This window comes from Felis catus, chromosome B3 (assembly GCF_018350175.1).
Source record: "Felis catus isolate Fca126 chromosome B3, F.catus_Fca126_mat1.0, whole genome shotgun sequence".
In the NCBI taxonomy this organism is placed as follows: Eukaryota; Metazoa; Chordata; class Mammalia; order Carnivora; family Felidae; genus Felis; species Felis catus.
Genome location: NC_058373.1, coordinates 12,924,647 through 12,944,052, shown reverse-complemented (window position 1 = coordinate 12,944,052; position 19,406 = coordinate 12,924,647).

Here is a 19,406-nt window from a genome sequence, read left to right as displayed (position 1 = left end):
CCTTTATTGAGATACAATTTACGTGACATACAATTCATCCATTTTAAATGTACAATTCCACGAATTTTAGCCTTTATAAAGAATTATACAACCACCACAACGAGCTTGGTTTTTTAAATACTTTTTTAGATATTTTATTTAATTTTGAGAGAGAGAGAGCAGGGGAGGGGCAGAGAGAGAGGGAGGCAAGGAATCTGAAGAAGGTTCCAGGCTCTGAGTTGTCAGCACAGAGCCCAACGGGGCGCTCGAACTCATGAACTGTGAGATCATGACCTGAGCTGAAGTCGGATGCTCAGCTGACTGAGCCACCCAGGCGCCCCCATCAAACCCACCTCTGAAGGTATATCCACTCATCCATCGATGGACATTTGGGCTCTTTTCATACTTTGTCTATTGTCAATAACACTGCAATAAACATTGGGGTGCATGTGCCCCTTTGAAACAGCACACCTGTGTGTCCCTTGGATAGATACCTCGTAGTGTAATTGCTGGGTCATAGAGTAGCCTCTACTTTTAATTTTTTGAGGAACCTCCGTACCGTTTTCCAGAAGTTCATCCCTGTCTTGATAAGCTCTCTCATGTTTTTAAAACTTAAACAAACAAACGAAACAAAAACAACTTTCTCAGGCTTTTTCATGTGTTTGCAATTTGAGTGTATGTTTGAATGCTCAAGTGCACACAGCCAGAAACAGAGTCACCTTCTGGTGTCTTTTTTTTTTTTTTTTAAGTTTATTTATTTTGAGAGAGAGAGAGAGAGAGAGAGAGAGAGAGAGAGAGAGAGAGAAGAGCGAGCAGGGGAGTACCAGAGAGAGAATCCCAAGCAGGTTCTGTGCTTAGAACCCAAAGCAGGGCTCAAACCCTTGAACCATGAGACCATGATCTGAGCCGAAATCAAGAGTCAGCCACTTAACCAATTGAGCCATCCAAGCACCCCTCCCTCTAGCATCTTGTTTGCCCCACGGCTTGAATTTAAGATTTATGATTGTTTTCTCAGGGAATGAGCATCACGGAGCAAGCTGGATCCCAGAATGTGCCTGATGGTCTGCTGTGTGCCCGTGACACTCAGTCCCGGTGCTTCTGTAGGTACAGCCACCTTGGCTTGAAATGGCTCCCAGTCTGTAGGCTGGGTCAGACTCTGTGGCCCCACAGAAGTCCGCATGGACGTTTCTCCTCTGTCTGGTACACTTGCTGAAGGGTCTTGCTGGCCAGTCCCTAAAGAAGAGGTTTTATGATTGAGGTGGACTGTTTTGGAAATAGAACCTTGGCTTCGCTTCTTCTGATGGGCTGACTCTTCCAAAACCGGGTATGTTTTGTCTGTTTCCAAAATAAAAACCATTATTTCCCCAACAAAACTAAGAAGGGACTCTTACTGGAGAAGCACAGCAGCGGCGGGGAGGCACCTGGGTGGCTCAGTTGATTGAGCATCTGACTTAAGCTCAGGCCACCACTTCATGGTTCTTGAGTTTGAGCCCCACGTCCGGTTCAAGGAAGCAAGTGCAGCCTTGTCTGTTTCATTCACTGCCGGTGCCCCACAGAGCCTAGCACGGTGGCAACCTTTGTTGGGGACCTAGTCAGGAATTCTCTAGAGCAGCTGATTTTCCTCCCTGAAACTGGGCGATGATGAACAAAATAACAAAATGGCATTCGTGAAAATCCTGAGAATGACCTGATGTGAGGAGAGATCCGCGTTCACATCTCTGCTGTTGCCCCTTTGACTCATCATATCTTTCTCCAGCCTTTCTTTTCCTTATCTGTGGAATGAATGTCTCAGATTTATGGTGAGATAATGAGGGCCTTAGGCATAATGCCTGGCATATAGGATAACTTCTGTATATACTGGCTTTGTCCATTTCTATTTTTTATAATACTCCAGCCTTTTAAAAAATTATTTTATTATTTGATTTTATTGTATTCTATTTATTTTATTTTGGTGGGGAAGAGGGGCAGAGGGAGAGAGAGAGAGAATCTCAAGCAGGCTCCACAGGCAGGACAGAGCCGGACATGGGGCTCGATCCCACAACGCTGGGATACCGACCTGAGCCGAAACCGAGAGTCGAACGCTCAGTCGACTGGGCCCCCAAGTCACCCCAGGTTTTGTCCCGTTTCTATTCTGTGATTTGAAAAATAGCCACGAGAATACTTCCCTGGTTGTATTATGGATTGAAAAAACATGTAAAATATCTCCTTAAGCTATTTTACTATAAATTGATGTTGATCAATTTAGACCAAACTAGATTGGAAAAAAACAAAAAACCAAAAACCAAAAAACAAACAACCTTCAACTAAAATGGGCTTGTTGTTGGTCTGTAAGCACAGCGGTATGGAAGAAATAGGGGCCAGAATCCAATGAGAAAAAAAAAAGGAGTGTTTTATTCTCACACAGCTATATAGACTTATCTAAGGTAAACCCCTAAGACAGCGCTTCTCAAACTTGACTTTGCAACCCGGAACACCTTGTTAAAATACAGATTGTTGTCCACACACCATAGCCACCACCCCCCCCCCCCCCCCCCCCCCCACCTCACCACTGCCAATTCTGATTCTAGGAATTTTCACTTCAAATAAGATGATAGTAATGCTGTAATGCTGGTCCTAGGACCACACTTTTCGAACCATGGCCCCGGAGGTGATTCTTAACCTTGACTGTACCTTGAGATCCACTTTGGAAGCTTTAAAAAATACTGATGCCTGGGCTCAACCCCCCAGAAGTTCTGATTTCATTGGTCTGGGTGGGATACCTGTCAGGATTTTTTAAAGTTTTTCAGGTGCTTTTAATACGCAAAAGTTGGGGCACCCGGAGGGGCTCAAGTCCTTTGACTTCGGCTCAGGTCACGATCTCCGGTTTGTGAGTTCAAGCCCCACATCTGTCAGCTCTGCGCTGACAGAACCCACTTTGGATCCTCTACGCCTCTCTCTCTCTGCCCCTTCCCTGCTTGCACTCTCTCAAAATAAATAAACATTAAAAAAAAATATAATGTGCAAAATTAATCCCTGTGCTAGGTGCGAAGAATATGGATATAAATCAGTCAGAAGGAGGAAGGTTACCACACTGATAACTAATGAAGTGGCAGCGTAACAATGAGCATATTTACAGAGAACCGCTAAGGGCTGTGTGTGGAGGATAATGAGGTTTAAGCGAGGAAAGTCTTCATTAAGGAACTGGAACTCAGCTTTGAAGAATGAGCATTTTTTTATGGGCAGGGATTCGGGGGAAGAACATTTCAGGGAGAGGCCTGGAGTTGGGAGTGGACACAGGATGTGTTCACAGGTGTTCTCAGGTAGCCAGAGCCTGGTGTAGGTGCTCCGTAAGGAGGTGGGAGAAGATTCCAGAAGGAGAGCAATGCTGATGGGTTTGACCACCAGCCACATCAAGAGATAGGAAGACCTACCTGAGAAATATTCTCTAGGTAGAAGAATCTCGACCTTGAGGTTCAATCTGGAATATGCTGCAGATCTATATAATCAAGACACCAGAACGTCCGAGAATAGTAGGAAACGCAAGACATCAGCTTCCTTCTCGGTGGCTAACTCCCAAACTCCTGATTTGATTTTCCAGGGAAAAGGAGGATGCCTGTGTTTTCATCATGAGTCGACCTGTTTTGGATTTTGGAAATGTGGGGAGAAGAGTTAATGCAGAGAAAGAAGAGACCAGACAGGAGAAACAGGAAGCCCGAAGATACCCTGAGGTTTGGTAAGACACCAAAGAGTGAATTAAAATTAAAGCTGTAAGAACATGTTTCTGGCCTGCCTCCTGCTGGTGCTCCATTGAAAGCCAGCCCCCCCACCCCCCCACCCCTGCCCCAGAAGGCCAAAAGCCATATCCCATGGCCTGCACTGCCACCTGCTGGTAGAAATTCTGAAAAAGAATTTTGAAACAATTCTGAAATCTCCGCCTGCATTTTATCCTCCGCCTTTGCAGAAAAGCTAGGTGTCTATGCCTTGGATGTCAGCAGGCGGCCCTCATGCTGGGCTAGCAGCTCACCGCTCTGGTCTTTACATTTCAGACTGGCTTTTAAAGGATCACTTTGCATGAATATTAGAAGGTACTCTTTTCTCCTACGCTTTTACATCTCTGAAGTCCCAACGCATCTCGGAATTGATCACCAGTTTGACCGGCAGGTTGTTTTCCCCTTTGTGAGACACACGAAGGAGCATCTCGCAATCGATATCATCTTCTACTTGGAGAAAATACGGCAAAACACTTGTTTTGTATATATCAGAGGCATGGCCTGATGGAAAAGGCATGCTTTAAAAAAATTTTTTTTTTACTGTTTATTTTTGAGAGAGAGAGTGAGAGAGAGAGAGAGAATGAGAGAGTAAGTGCACAGGCAGCAAAGGGGCAGAGAGAGAGGGAGACAGAGAATCCCAAGCAGGGGACAACGTGGGGCTCAATCCCACACACCGGGAGATCATGACCTGAGCTGAAATCAAGAGTCAGAGGCTTAACCCACTGAGCCACCCGGGCACCCCAAGGCATGATTGTTTGAATATGAAAGATATACTGTCGCCTTAAATCTCTAATACCCCTTCTTTCTTCTAGTCTGGATCTCCATTATTTACTAGTTATTTGGTTTGGGGCAAGTTAATGATCTGAGTCTCGATTTCTTCATTCTTAATACCGTGTATCTTATACAGTTTTGTGGGGTTAAATGACATTATACATAAAGTCCTTGAATGGTTCCTACCTAGCACGTTAAAGTACTCGGCAAATAACTATTATCATTTCCAAATTAAAGTCTCAAAACCTGATAGCCGCTCTGCTAATACCCGAGTGAAAAGCATCTGGCCCCAAACACCCTTCATTCTAGAATGTGCCGTCGAATCCCAAATGCAATCTGTGCGGTTTAATCCTCGGAATTTATGAGGACTGCTGCTGAGAGGCTTGCTTTATGTTGATAACAAAGGCAGGAGAATTCAGACGGAGGCTATGGGGGCAGTTATTTTAAATGCACCTATTTGGATGTTTAAAGTCTTAAGCAGAACCCAGCTATCTCCGCCTGCTATAATTCAAAACCTCCTGTCACCAGACGGCATCTTCCTTTATGCCCTTAAAGCTAGCCAGCCCGACTTCTGCTTTATTTTGATAAACCTGGAAGTGCGGAGCCCAGCCTTTTAAGTAAAACTGCTTTTCCAGTGCTTAAGGCAGCGGAACATAAGTGAAACGGCAAATAACAATGATAACAGGTAATGCTATCTGTCGCTGCCGGCTGGATGCCATGTGTAGCTCTCCTGAGCAATCACAGGATAAAATAAAGCCCCGTGTTGAAGGGCAGGGCATAAGCAGCTGGGTCTCGAAGCCTCAGTTAGCTCTGCAGGGAGGCAGCTCCGAGGGGCACCCCAATGGGGATAGAGCTTATAAAGATGTCTCTGAGCAACCTTTCATGTTTGCCAAGTGGCCGCCCCTTAAGCTCCTTAATATCCCTTCTTTCTTAAATGATATGAAATTGTACAGTCCAAGTTCTTAGCTCAAATCCCAAGGAGGTTCTCCCTCTCTTCCCGTTTCTGTGGGTTGCGTTGCGAGAAGGCGTTGAAGGGCGGAGAATGGGGATCTTGAAAAACTCCTCCTGCCCAGGCCCTCCTCTCTACGTCCCTCTGTCCCTCCTCCTGGCTGTTGTTCCGTTTGTATCTTCACAGGTCTCTAACTTAGGTAGCAAGCTCATCGTATACCTTGGGGTCCCGGGTGGATTAAGAATCTTGCTGCCATGTGGAGCGCCTGGGTGGCTCAGTCGGTTAAGCATCCGACTCTTGGTTGTGGCTCAGGTCATGATCTGACGGCTTCGTGGGTTTGAGCCCTGCGTCGGGCTCTGTGCTGGCAACATGGAACCTGCCTGGGATTCTCTGTCTCTCTCTTTCTTTGCCCCACCCCCACTCGCACTGTCTCCGACTCTCTCAAAATAAATAAAAACTAAAAAAAAAAAAAATGACTCTTGCTGTATGTGATAATGTCACGGTTTGAATCCAGGTGGGTGTGACAGCCACCTGTGGGTTTTGTTTTTTTGTTTTTTTTTTTTCCAGGAGACTCCCTGGCCTCCACACGTTTCCCACCCCAAGCAGAAACTACACTATCTGCCCTCTCTCGTAGGCATTTTTGCAGATAGAGTATGTGTGTATATTACTCGTATATCAAGTCCGTGAACATCTGCTCATTTATTTATGGCCCAGAACAGCCTGTAGAGATAAAACCATCGGGTCCATTTGTAAATGAGAAATTAGACCCCAAAGAAGTGTAGTATTTGGTCCAAGGTTATAGACAGCCTGTACCAAGTGAAGTTTACATCCTAGCCCAGATTTGACGATGACAAGCCCCATGTGTTGCCAGTAAGACAGAATATCCTAATTTTGTATACTTAAAAAGAAGACGAGAACACATATTGTCTAGCAATATCATAGTTTGGTGGCCAAAACGGCTCATGGTTGGAGGTTTCCTTAGGTTCCATGATAAACACGGCGAATCGGTGAGTCCCTTTTCACCCAACTTTATGTAGGTGTGTTGGTGATTTCATTACATCTCTCTGAAAGTTTTCTTCACCTGCATAAAAAGCTATAAAATCTTGGACTGAGTGCTCAGTGAGCTTTGGAGGGGACGGCTCACAGATCTCTGTGGTCTTGGGTAACTCTGTCGTCACCTGCTCTGGTAATGAAATCGTAGAAACCAAAGGAAACGCATTTACCATACGGCCCTGGCCAGGGCTGCTGTGTCATCAGAAGGGGGAGAGGAGGCGTGTCACCGCAGTCTTTCTGCAGGTGATGGGGCACATCCTGCACTTACACTGTGTGAAGGGCAGGCAAGTGCGGTAAAAGTGAACGTGAAATGGCCCTGGATGACCTCCTACCTCCACGGGCATCAACGGAGAGGCCCGCGGTGTCGTGGGAAGGGCTGGAGGGAGGCTGGACAGAGACGTGGCATGGGATTCCACTGGGATCAAGACGTGGGATGTGTCACCCTCTGCACCCTCTCTGCTCATGGGTGGAAGCAGGCTAATGGTTCCGACCCTGCGGGACGGTCGTGAGGGTTGAAGTGAATTAATGCTTGAGCGAGCTCGAAAGATGTTCTCCAGAACAATCCCATTTATCACCTCTACCACAGAGAAGAGGAGACAGAGGCAGAGAGAGCAGGAGAGAGAGAGAGAGAGAGAGATCCCTACAGGATGCCATACAACTCCTGAGTCTTGAAGCCAAATGTTCATGCCCTTTCCCTGGCTCCATGCCTGTTTGAAATGCCCCCATCGGGGCATCTGGGTGGCTGAGTCCGTTGAACGTCTGACTCTTGGTTGCAGCTCAGGTCATGTTCTCGAGGTTTGGGAGTTTGAGCCCCCCATCGAGCTCTGAGCCGACAGTGCGGAATCTGCTTGGAATTCTCTCTCTCCCGCTCTCTCTGCCCCTCCCCCACTCACTCTCTCTGTTTCCCTCTCAAAAGAAATAAATAAACTTAACAGAAAGAAAGAAAGAAAGAAAGAACAAAAGAAAGAAAGAAAGAAATGCCCCCATCAATCATTTGATGCTCTTGGCTCTCCTGGAACATTCTGACTCATAATGAGGTTTTTCTGAGCAGACCTGATTCTTGGGATGTAGCAGGTGGCCAATGCTGGTCACGTCGCCAGGGACAGTGACAATTGCAAGCGAGTTCGTTGGCTTTTGAGTTTATGTTTCGGCATCTTTTGAGTATGGCAAGCGTGAAAGACATCTGCAGCCTCTGTGTCGCCAGTAAAGCTTGTAACACCCTGTGGTTGAACCAAAAACCTGAAGGCTCTTCCAAGGAGACCCACACCGAGCTCTTCTCTGTACATTTCAGATGTCGGAAACAAAAATAATATTTTTATTGTGCACTCGGTGCATACGCGATCATTCCACTGGCATTTCACACGCGAAAATGAACTAGAGACAATGGCCGGAGATGACGACTGTGTTTTTGTCTGTTTGTCTGAGAGATATCCTTTTGTTTGCATTATGCTTGATAAAGATTCGTAAATATGAGCTAATATTCAGGCAAGCGATGCAAATCCTTCACGGAAGAAGGCAGTGTAACTATGTGTGAATAGTGTAATATATTTAGATAGTGGTTTCTGTTGTCCAGCATCATGTGATTTTTTGATCCAGGTATGGGCACACATACATTTTATGTATTTTTACCTAGTATCATAATCTTTTATATACAGTTAACCCCGAACAGCACAGGTTTGAATTGTAAGGGTCTACTTACGCGCAGATCTTTTTCGATAAGTACAGCACTGTAAATGTATGTTCCCTTCTCTATACTTTTTTAAATGTTTATTTATTTTGAGAGAAAGTGTGTGAACAAGCAGGGCAGAGAGAGAGAGAGAGAGAGAGAGAACCCCAAACAAGCTGTGCACTATCAGCGCAGAGCCCAACATGGGGCTCAAACTCATAAACTATGAGATCATGATCTGAGCCAAAATGAAGCGTTGTATGCTTAACCAGCTGAGCCAACCAGGCGCCCCTCCTTATAATTTTTAAATAACATTTTATTTTCTCTAGTTCATTTTATTGTTAAGAATACGGTATATTAAGGGGTGCCTGGGTGGTTCAGTCGATTAAGCATCCGACTTCGGCTCAGGTCATGATCTCGCGGTCCGTGAGTTTGAGCCCCGCGTCGGGCTCTGTGCTGACAGCTCGGAGCCTGGGGCCTGTTTCGGATTCTGGGTCTCCCTCTCTCTCTGTTCCTCCCCTGCTCATGCTCTGTCTCTCTCTGTGTCTCAATAATAAGAAAATGTTAAAAAAAAATTAAGAATACAGTATATGATACGTATAATGGATATAAAAATATGTGTGGATTGACTGTTTATACTATCAGTAAGTATTCTACTCAATCGTAGGCTATTTGTAAGTTAAGTTTCTGGGGAGTCAAATATTATACTCTGATTTTTTACTGTGTGGGCATCAACGCCCCTAACTCCTGGGCTGTTCAAGGGTCAACTGTATGTGTATCCACACATATATGTGTACATGTCTTTGTACACACACACATACACACATTCACCTGGACCAAAGGCAACACTTAGGTACAGATGAGCCTTGTTATTGGACTTACAACAGAAAGAAAAACCCAGACAAAATTGCCCTGGGCCTTCTTTTATTTTTTTTCAACGTTTATTTATTTTTGGGACAGAGAGAGACAGAGCATGAACGGGGGAGGGGCAGAGAGAGAGGGAGACACAGAATCAGAAACAGGCTTCAGGCTCTGAGCCATCAGCCCAGAGCCCGACGCGGGGCTCGAACTCATGGACCGCGAGATCATGACCTGGCTGAAGTCGGACGCTTAACCGACTGCGCCACCCAGGCGCCCCCCTGGGCCTTCTTTTAAATGGACTGTGTGAGATCCTGGAAAGGATCTTCAGAGATTTCTGCAGCAAAGATGAACCAAGTGACAGATCCTTGTAATAAGATCTGCTGAGATCTGGGGACCCCTGAGCAGCATGGCCGTAGGACCTGAGAGGTTGTGCTCCCTGATACCAAGATGCCCAGTGGTGGCTGAGTGGGGCAGTGGCCCCGTGGTTCCAAAGCTGGGACTTCTAGAAGCACAGAGGCATCGTTGAATCCAGGAGTCCCTCTTGGAGGTGAACAGCGTTCTGCTTCTGCTCTCTTTGTCCCAGAGGGGGACTACGTCATCCCCTCCCTTTGACAAATGGGGACTCCAAAAGTCATACCTGAGTCACAGAACGCTGGCATAGAAACATAACAAGACACTTCGGAGCACAACGGCTGGAGGGACGGAGACTAGGGAAAACATGAAGAAGGCAAGTCAACAACAGATTTCAGATAAAGACTGAAAGACCTAAATTAAAGATGGATGGAAGTACCCCGGCCATGTGTCCATGGTGTCAAAAGTTTTCAAAAATTTGCAAAAACCAAGTTATTTTAAGCACCAACAACTAAGACGATGGTTTCTTCTCCTCCAGAGCAATCAGCCTTCTTTGTGGGTCTGGGACTGAGAGAGTTTCCGGGACACCGGACTTTGAGCACTAAACTGGGCAAAATCCCTGGCAAAATGGGACGAGTGGGGTCATTCTGTTTGCCAATCTTCCTCCTCTTCCCACATCTCTCTCATCAGAAGGCACTGGAAAAAATACAGGGCTTTTGGGATCTGGCAAAGGAGAGTTTGGATAAGGGATGCATTTCATTTGGGCCTGGCGGGGCGTATGCCTGTGGTTTGTAACCATTTTGAAAAATGTTTAATATTTATTTCTTTTTGAGTAAGAAGGGGAGAGACAGAGCTTGAGCAGGAGAGGGGCAGAGAGAGAGAGACAGAAGCCAAAGCAGGCTCCAGGCTGTCAGCACAGAGCTCGATGTAGGGCTTGAACCCACGAACCGTGAGATCATGACCTGAGCTGAAGTTGGACGCTTAACCGACTGCGCCACCAAGGCGCCCGTGTGATCACTGTGTGTTACTTATTGGTTCGTGCTGCAGAGTGGGGGCAGCCTCTGGGATGCTAGCCAGGCATCACACCCCACCCAGCATGCTCTCACCAAGACACGGGACCTCGGCTGGTACCACATCCTAACCACGTCCTACTGCGCCCAGAGCCAGGGGAACCAAGGTAGCGGAGGGGGAACGAGGTTTGGAATGTATGGGGCCAGAAATCAGTGGGTGGAAAGTTCCTCCGGTGATCAAACGTATACAATGGATGATGGAAGATGGAATTCTCACAGACGTTCAGTCAAAATGGAAGTTTCCCCAAGAATCAACTCCAGAATACAGCATACATCGTTACGAAGGCATCGTGTATTTTTTTTTTCTTTCTTTCTAGGAATCGAGTGAAATGTGGTTTTTCAGATTTCCTGTTTGAAAGGTACAGTTGTGCGCAGTGGTTTTAGAGTGAATGCGTTTGCGTCTGAACTCGTGTGGGTTATACATCGCAACCACCAACAATAAAACATTTTTCGATCAACTCCCGTGAAGGGAAAGGGCCAACTTTTCATTTTCTCTAGGGGAAATGTTACACAATTGCAGTTATATAGTGGGGTGATCAAAGAATATGAAGCCAAAAGATGAGGGGAAATAAAAGCACTGGAGACATGAATTAAGCAGCCCTTTAGTAAAAAATATTATGCCATCTTTCTGGATTAGGGGGATATTTGAGATATTTGTCAACATGTTATATTTTTTATTCTGTTTTGATTTCTTCTCATGCTTTAGACAGATATTCACTTTTATACCAAAAATTTGCATTTATGTTTGCATTTTTCAAAAAAGTCTTTTAATACATAAAATTACATGAATTTTATTCCTCATCCCTGGAAAAAATATACCAAAATCCTCTAAGAATAGATAGTCTATATGTATTAAAAGTGGTGAAGTCCTTAGGCAATATGGAATGCTACAAAGCATTAAGAAAAAGAGAGATAAGCAAATTTCACTCTATAAATACGAAATAAAAGCTTTTGTATGATAAATGATGACTTCAGTAGAGTCCATAGAAAATTATAAGTTTGGAAAAATATGTTTGCAACCCAGGTAGCAGAGAGAGTGTTAATATTTAAACTACACAAGATCTTAAAATTGATAAGAGAATGCACAGTCCACCTGAAAAAAAAAGCATGTAATATGAAGAGGCAGCATTTATTTTAAGTACACGTATTAGGCCAGAGAGCCCATTGTAGCAGTAAATTTAGCTTTAATATCATACAGACCCCGAAGTCTGGAAACAGTAAGTTATATTAACCTAAAGAACCCATTCACATGGGAATATGAAACACACATCTAAATAACTCATGGGTTGGGGTGTCTGGGTGGCTCAGTTGGTTAAGCGTCTGACTTCAGCTCAGGTCATGATCTCACAGTCTGTGAGTTCGAGCCCCATGTCGGGCTCTGTGCTGACAGCTCAGAGCCAAGAGATTGCTTCAGATTCTGTCTCTCTCTCTCTCTCTCTCTCTCTCTCTCTCTCTGCCCCTCCCTGTTCATGCTCTCTCTTTCTCTTAAACATAAATAAAAACATTTTTAAAAATTTAAATAACTTATGGGTCAAAAATTTTATCATGGAAATTAAGCAATTATTGAGAATTGGACAATAGTAAGACTACCTCATGTCAAAAGTTGTGGGAATACCCCTAAAGCTATAGCCTTACATGTCTATATGGGAAAAGTAGGTTAAATGAGCTCAGTGTCCACCTCAAGAAAATTTTTAATAAGGATACTGTACCTGAAGAAGTCAGAAGGAAGAAAAAATACGTAAACACAAATTAATAAAATAGAACACAAAGATAATCACTCAAAAATCAAAGGTGTTTGCTTCCTCTGCATTAATTAATAAAATGGAGCAAGAAAATAAAGAAACGGCATTAATAAATATTAGGAACTAAAGAGAGGGGCACAATTAGAGATATAATGCAGATAATGGTAAGGGAAAACCAAGAATGAATTTATGCCAACTAATTAAAAACTGTGATAAATGGATCATGTTCTAGAAGTTATTTATTTCTGGTTATATTTATCTAATTTTCTAATTGCACATATACGTTATCAAAAAAGTATTTCAAAAAGAACCAGAAACCAGAGTTGATGTTTAGCCATTACAATTTTTTTTTTAATCAGGAAATCTAAGTCTATTCCTTGAATTGACTACTGGGTCAGATGTTTTAGGAGCTAATTTTTGCAAAAATGAAGAAATACAGTATCCCCATCTTATACATAATATTTCAGAAAGTAGAAGAAATGAAGGGAGCCTCCATAACTCACTTTCTGAAGTTAATACTGACTTTGACATTGGACTGAAAAAAGAACAGCACAAAATTTATTATGCAGTCTGTCTCATGAATGTAAACTTAGAAATCCTGAATAAATATTAGCAGACAGAAGTTATCACTTTATTATTTTTAAAGCCATTATGATCAAGGTGGACTTCTCATGAGAATTCAGGGATGATTTAAGATGAGAAAAAAAAAAAACTATAAATGCAATTCATCACCAAAACTAATTTATTTATTTTTTTTAATTTTTTTTTAATGTTTATTTATTTTTGAGACAGAGAGAGACAGAGCATGAACAGGGGAGGGGCAGAGAGAGAGGGAGGCACAGAATCTGAAACAGGCTCCAGGCTCTGAGCGGTCAGCACAGAGCCCGATGCAGGGCTCGAACCCACGGACTGTGAGATCATGACCTGAGCCGAAGTCGGACGCTCAACCGACTGAGCCACCCAGGCGCCCCATCACCAAAACTAATTTAAAGGATAAGAACTTTCTAATATACCCAAATGTATACAAAACAAGCATTTGTTAAAATCCATTACCCATTCAAGATTTGCATACATCACATGCACATACACACATATAAAGTGTAGAAAGCAAACCTTAACTTATAAAGATTACCTAATTCAATGCTATAAACAACTTTATGTTTAATAGTGAAATGTAGAGCCATTATTTTGCAAGTCAGAAACAAGGCAAAGATGAGGCTAACAGGAGTAGGAAATAATAGAAATGATCTGACAAATGATGTTCTAGACTTCTACGGAGGGAAAACAAACTTTACTGAATATGCAGAGTAACGACATAAAGCCAGTTCTTGGATTGGAAGATATGCTTTCATAAAGATGTCAATTAGTTTCAAATTAATATATAAATCCGATGCAATTCTGATTAAAATCCTCTCCGTTTTGGGGAGAACTTGAAATGCTCATTCTTCAGTGTATATGGAAAGCACAAGGCAAAAAAAAAAAAAAAAAGAAAGCCCACATAATTCTGAATTCGAACAAGGAAAAGAGCCTCTCCCCACCAGACATGCGTATTTATTATAAAATGATACCAATTAAGAGATTGTGTACCAGTGCATGGTAGACAAAAAGCCAATTCAGGAAATATCATTTCCTGACACCATTTATGTCAAGCACAAAATATACAAAAGTAACGATATATGCATGTGGAAGAAAATGTGCAATGAAAATATAAAATGTGCAATGAAAATATAAAAACATTGATGAAAATGTCAAATATCAAATTTCAGAATTGTAGCTCTGTAGAGGTACAGACCCCAGAGGTTACAACTGTAATGTAATGTCTTATTAAAAAAAAAAAACAAAAATTGTTACACCCTGGTGGCTCAGTTAACTAGGTGCCGACTTCGGCTCAGGTCAAGATCTTGTGGTTCGTGAGTTTTAGCCTTGGGTCAGGCTCTGTGCTGACAGCTCAGAGCCTGGAACCTGCTTCAGATCCTGTGTCTCCCTCTGTCTCTCTGCTCCTCCCCCTGCTCACGCTGTCTCTCTCTCTCTCTCTCAAAAATTAAATAAACATAAAAACAAAAACAAAAAAAAGAACTTAAAAATAAAAAAAGATTCAAAAAATTCTTGGGACTTCCGGGTGGCTCAGTTTGTCAGGCATCCAACTCTTGATATCAGTTCAGGTCATGATCTCACAGTTCATGAGATCAAGCTCCGAAGGGGGCTCTGTGCTGACAGCATGAGCCTGCTTGGGATTCTCTCTCTCCCTGTCTCTCTGCCACTTTCCCAATCACACACTCACTCTCTTTCTGTGTCAAAATAAATAAATAAACGTAAAAAAAAAAAAAATAAATAAATAAAAGCAATGGGTTGGTTATACTCCGATGGCCAGAGCAAACATTCAATTATTTGTAAGGACTATAGAACCATCTCTCCTCCTCCCCCGCCCCTGAAATTGTTAGTGACTTTGACTACACACAGTCCAGTTCCATTTTATTTCTGGATCTTCCCACTTCTCCCAAGCCAACAATAAAAGCTTTACACAAAAAAATTACTTTTTTTGTTATTAACGAGATATGTTTTTTTTTAAAAAGGTTTATTTATTTATTTTGAGAGCAAGAGAGTGAGCAGGGGAGGGGCAGAGAGAAAGAAAGAGAGAATCCCAAGCTGAGCCTGCGCTGTCAGCGTAGAGTCCAATGAGGGGTTCCGTCTCACGAATCGTGAAATCACGATGTGAGCCGAAATCAAGAGTTGGACGCTTAACCGCCGGAGTCATCCAGCCGTCCCAAACAAGATACGGTTTTTATACTTGGAGTGAGGTTACTCATTTTTGTAGTTCCAAGACCTCAGCCTGTACCCCGAGTATATTCTAAAGAAAATGGTAATTTTTAACATTTTTTGAAATCTGGATTGTTTGAGTTCGCAAGTGTTAAGTTGAAGGGCAAAGAAAAGGCCCAGTGGCTTTTCTTTTTTTTTGACTTTTTTTTAATTTATTTTTGAGACAGAGAGAGACACAGCATGAACGGGGGAGGGGCAGAGAGAGAGAGAGAGAGAGAGAGACAGAATCGGAAGCAGGCTCCAGGCTCTGAGCCATCAGCCCAGAGCCTGACGCGGGGCTCGAACTCACGGACTGCGAGATCGTGACCTGAGCTGAAGTCGGACGCTTAACCGACTGAGCCACCCAGGCGCCCCCCCAGTGGCTTTTCATATGCTCTAGTTGTCCTATGAGTCCTCTGGGTCTTAGGAATTTACAGAAAGTTACAAGAGTACCTGCCATCTTGATGTAAATTTCTGGTGTTCCAGTTGCAAAAGCAAGTGAATGTTCTCGGCAGTTGTGACTTCAAAACTCCCTGGGAAATAGAATTCTATTTACCTTGTAAGGCTCTGGATCAAAAATCTGCCTGGGGGAAGTGGTGACTTTCTATCCTTTGAAAGTCATTTGAGTTCTGTTTTCTGCCTATGTAGTCAGTCTTTCCCTTCCCATGGTGACAAAACTCAGCTTACATTTAGTGTGGGTTTCCAAGGTGTAAGTACCAAATTTCAAGCTGCTTGGTTCTGCCTTTGCTCACTCTGGCTCACTCCCACCCAGCAAGCATTTATTTCCTTTGTGAGTTCAGAAGGTCTCTGTAAGATGAGGCATGTGTGGGCCATACTACCACATTGGGCACATCTGTGTTCTAATAGCCACCTGGGACATAGAAAATGGGCTCTTGGGATGCCTTGGGGGGCTCAGTCAGTTAAGCGTCCAACTTGGGCTCAGGTCATGATCTCACTGTGAGTTCCAGCCCTGCATCAGGCCCCGTACAAGGATCTGCACTGAGTGTGGAGAGTGCTTGGGATTCTCTCTCTCCTCTCTCCCTGCCCCTACCCCGCTCTCTCTCTCTCACTAAATAAATAAATATTTTTTTAAAAAATTGCCTTCTAAATCAAGGTCATGGTGAGGATTCCAAGAATAAATGCTAAAATGAGGAAAGATAGGGATGCCTGGGTGGCTCAAGTCAGTTGAGCATCCGACTTTGGCTCAGGTCATGATCTCGTGGTCCATGAGTTTGAGCCCCGAGCTGGGTTCTGTGCTGACAGCTCAAAGGCTAGAACCTGCTTCAGATTCTGTGTCTCCCTCTTTCTCTGCTCCTCCCCCACTCATGCTCTGTCTCTCTCTCTCTCTCAAAAAATAAGCACTAAAAACAATTTAAAAAATTAAATAAAATGAGAAAAATAACATTTTAAAAAGCAAAGTGTGAATTCCAACAAGTGAATAGGATTTTTTGTACCTGGAATAAGACATCATTTTTTGTAATGGGCTTCTTAGTGATTGAGTGTTTGGGGTTCATGATTAACTTAGTAAAATCGTATAAAGCAAAATGTCTGGAATAATTCGATGCAACTCAGATGATCACGATCAGGATTTAATTGAAGACCGCTTTCATCTCCAAGTTCTGGTTACTAGTCAAGCAGAATTATACTTACTAGGAAGTATGTTCTTTTGCTCAGGTACGGTGCCTCACAATCTCCTTGGATCTCTTTGATGATCTTTGAATATAAATGAACTGCTGAGCTTCTGAAGGGAAAATGATTCCCGTTGCCCAAAAAACAATGTCACAGAATTGTCATTTATTTAACAAAGAAAGTGCTGGGATCACAGGCCAGCTTAGCTGGTCCCTTGCCTTAGAACTGCATGGGCGGAGGGCTTTATTTATTTATTTATTTATTCATTTATTCATTCATTTGTTTATTTATTTTTGCCTGATGCCATTGTCCCCAAAAGCAAAGCTGCAGACAGTTGTATATACAGGATAAATCTGTGACGAAATGAGAAGAAAATTCACATAAAGCACACTGTTCATTTCTCAAAGCTGTCTTTTGTTCTGAGATTTTTATCTTGAAATTCAAGAAAACAGCGGGTAGTGTGGTTTTTATGCGTGCGTGTCTCTGCTCGACGCCATCTGAATTTGCATCTTATCCCCGTTCTCTAATTTTTTTAAATATGTTTTACTGATAAAAATCCCAAATCTGGAGACAGCAGACCTAAAACATTTATAGCCTTCTCCTTTCTCCTCTCAAGACGCTAGATTAGACTTCAACCGTAAATGACCTAAATTTTTAGAAAGTCCAAAAACTTAGCAGAATGAAAGATCAAATAACGCATCAAAAGCCAACATGTGTCAATGTGTCGGGGTTCACAAACAATGACTCCCAGCCAGTGATAGGAGTGCTTTTCCGCCGTGTCAATTTTGAGGGCAAGCTTGAAATCCACAACTTAGCAGAAAAAGTAAAAGATCTGTGGGCAAATGTGAGGAATTTGTCACTGCTCAAGTCTGGTGCTCAGCCTTGGGCTGAATTTCGTATTAATCTCGATAGAGGCATGTTTGCAGTGGACAGAGAATAAGAGAAATCCACATAGGATTTATTGAGGATGCAGTAAAAAATCCATTTTTGTAGGGCCATTTTTCTTCCACAATAAATGATGAGGGGAGGAAAGAAAGAAAAGCTTAAAATTGGTGTCACGCTCTTTATTCCAACCATTTGGGATTAGCTGGAAGATAAATATGTCTGTTTATAATGTATCACTTTTGCTGAAGGTAAAAAGATGGGAGAGGAGACAAGTATCCAGCAAGCAGGGATCTGGGAGGATTTGCTGAAGTCTGTATACTGTGGTTTGTCAATCGTAACGGACTATCGATGAGTTTTTACTGAGTGAACTTCATCCATACACTGAGTATAGTCCTTAACCAATTCTGCGAGGAAATACATGTTACAAAATGAGAATATGCCACTCCTGCCTGTCTGAGATTTACAGAGGAAGGCATTTATCTCGTCGATGAACAAAACCCACGATACTGGAAAGCAGTGATCTTTGTCAAGGTTGGGTGCTTATGCTAAATTGTAATAGGGCAATTAGACTAGTAGGGCTATTTCTCCCTGTTCCCGCCTTAGTTAAAGACAAACACCCTTTTTAAAATATTTTATTTATTTTTGAGAGAGAGAGAGAGAGAGAGAGAGAGAGAGAGAGAGAGAGAGGATGAGTGGGGGAGGGGCAGAGAGAGGGAGACACAGAATCCCAAGCAGGCTCCAGGCTCTGAGCTGTCAGCACAGAGCCCCATGCGAGGCTTGAAATCGTGAACCACGAGGTCATGACCTGAGCCAAAGTTGGACGCTTGACCGACAGAGCCACCCAGGTGCCCCACTACGTGTGTTTTTCAAAGACAGAGGTTTCAGTACAGTCACTCAAAAGTTGTCTATTGTTCCACCAAGCACTGAATTGAATCAAACGGTGTAATTTGGGGGAAAGAGGCATCCACCGTGATATATTTTCCTTTTTCAGACCCATTTCTCGTGGATTCCAGGATGTCCCCCTCTCCTTCTTGGTTGGCGTGTTTAGTGCTCATTTTTTTACTTTGCATATTTTAATAACTACCTGCCTAAGAAAAACCGTGTGTTCCGTCTCGGTGAAGTCCTTTCAAGGAAGTTACCAGACAAGAGAAAGGTAGCACAATGGGAAATATACATTGACAGCTCTGTGCGGTCCTGGGCTTATTGATAGGTTGCTGGTAATATATCCCATCTACTTGCAATGTTCCAGTTTTTTGCACCAATAACACCAATAAACCACATAGATGACATTGTAGATGATTTGAGAGCCTGCTTGACTTTTTGTTTTTGGGGAAATAGGAAGAGACAAACTATTATGTGCTTGACCTTCTTGAGCCCAGTGTCCATAGTGGAAATGGTTTGAAGTCAAAAATGTCCATAAGGACCTTTTTTTTTTCTTTTTCTATCACTGTTTCCTAGATATTAGTGCTTTTCATTTGCATTCATGTTTCTTGACTGCTCTTTATTTCTATAAGTCTCCCCTGCACAGTATCTATAACAACCTTTGCATCCTGTAAGCATCAGCCTTTAAATTGATAGGGGTATGTGTTTTTCCCACCAAGCCCCAATGGTTTCACCTTCATCCATGTGGTTCTTAACATCGTTTCCAGACTTATAAGAACTTATAAGAACACTCCCCTTTGGGGGAAGATGCTATATATTTCATCATCACTCTCTAAACCAAGTTCCTTGGAAATCAGGAGTCCTGTTTAGAAAATAAGTAGTAGCTGGGATGCCTGGGTGGTTCAGTTGGGTAAGCATCCGACTCCAGCTCAGATCATGATCTCACAGTGTGTGAGTTCGAGACCTGCATCGGGCTCTTGTGCTGTGAGTGCAGAGCCTGCTTCAGATCCTCTGTGTCCCTCT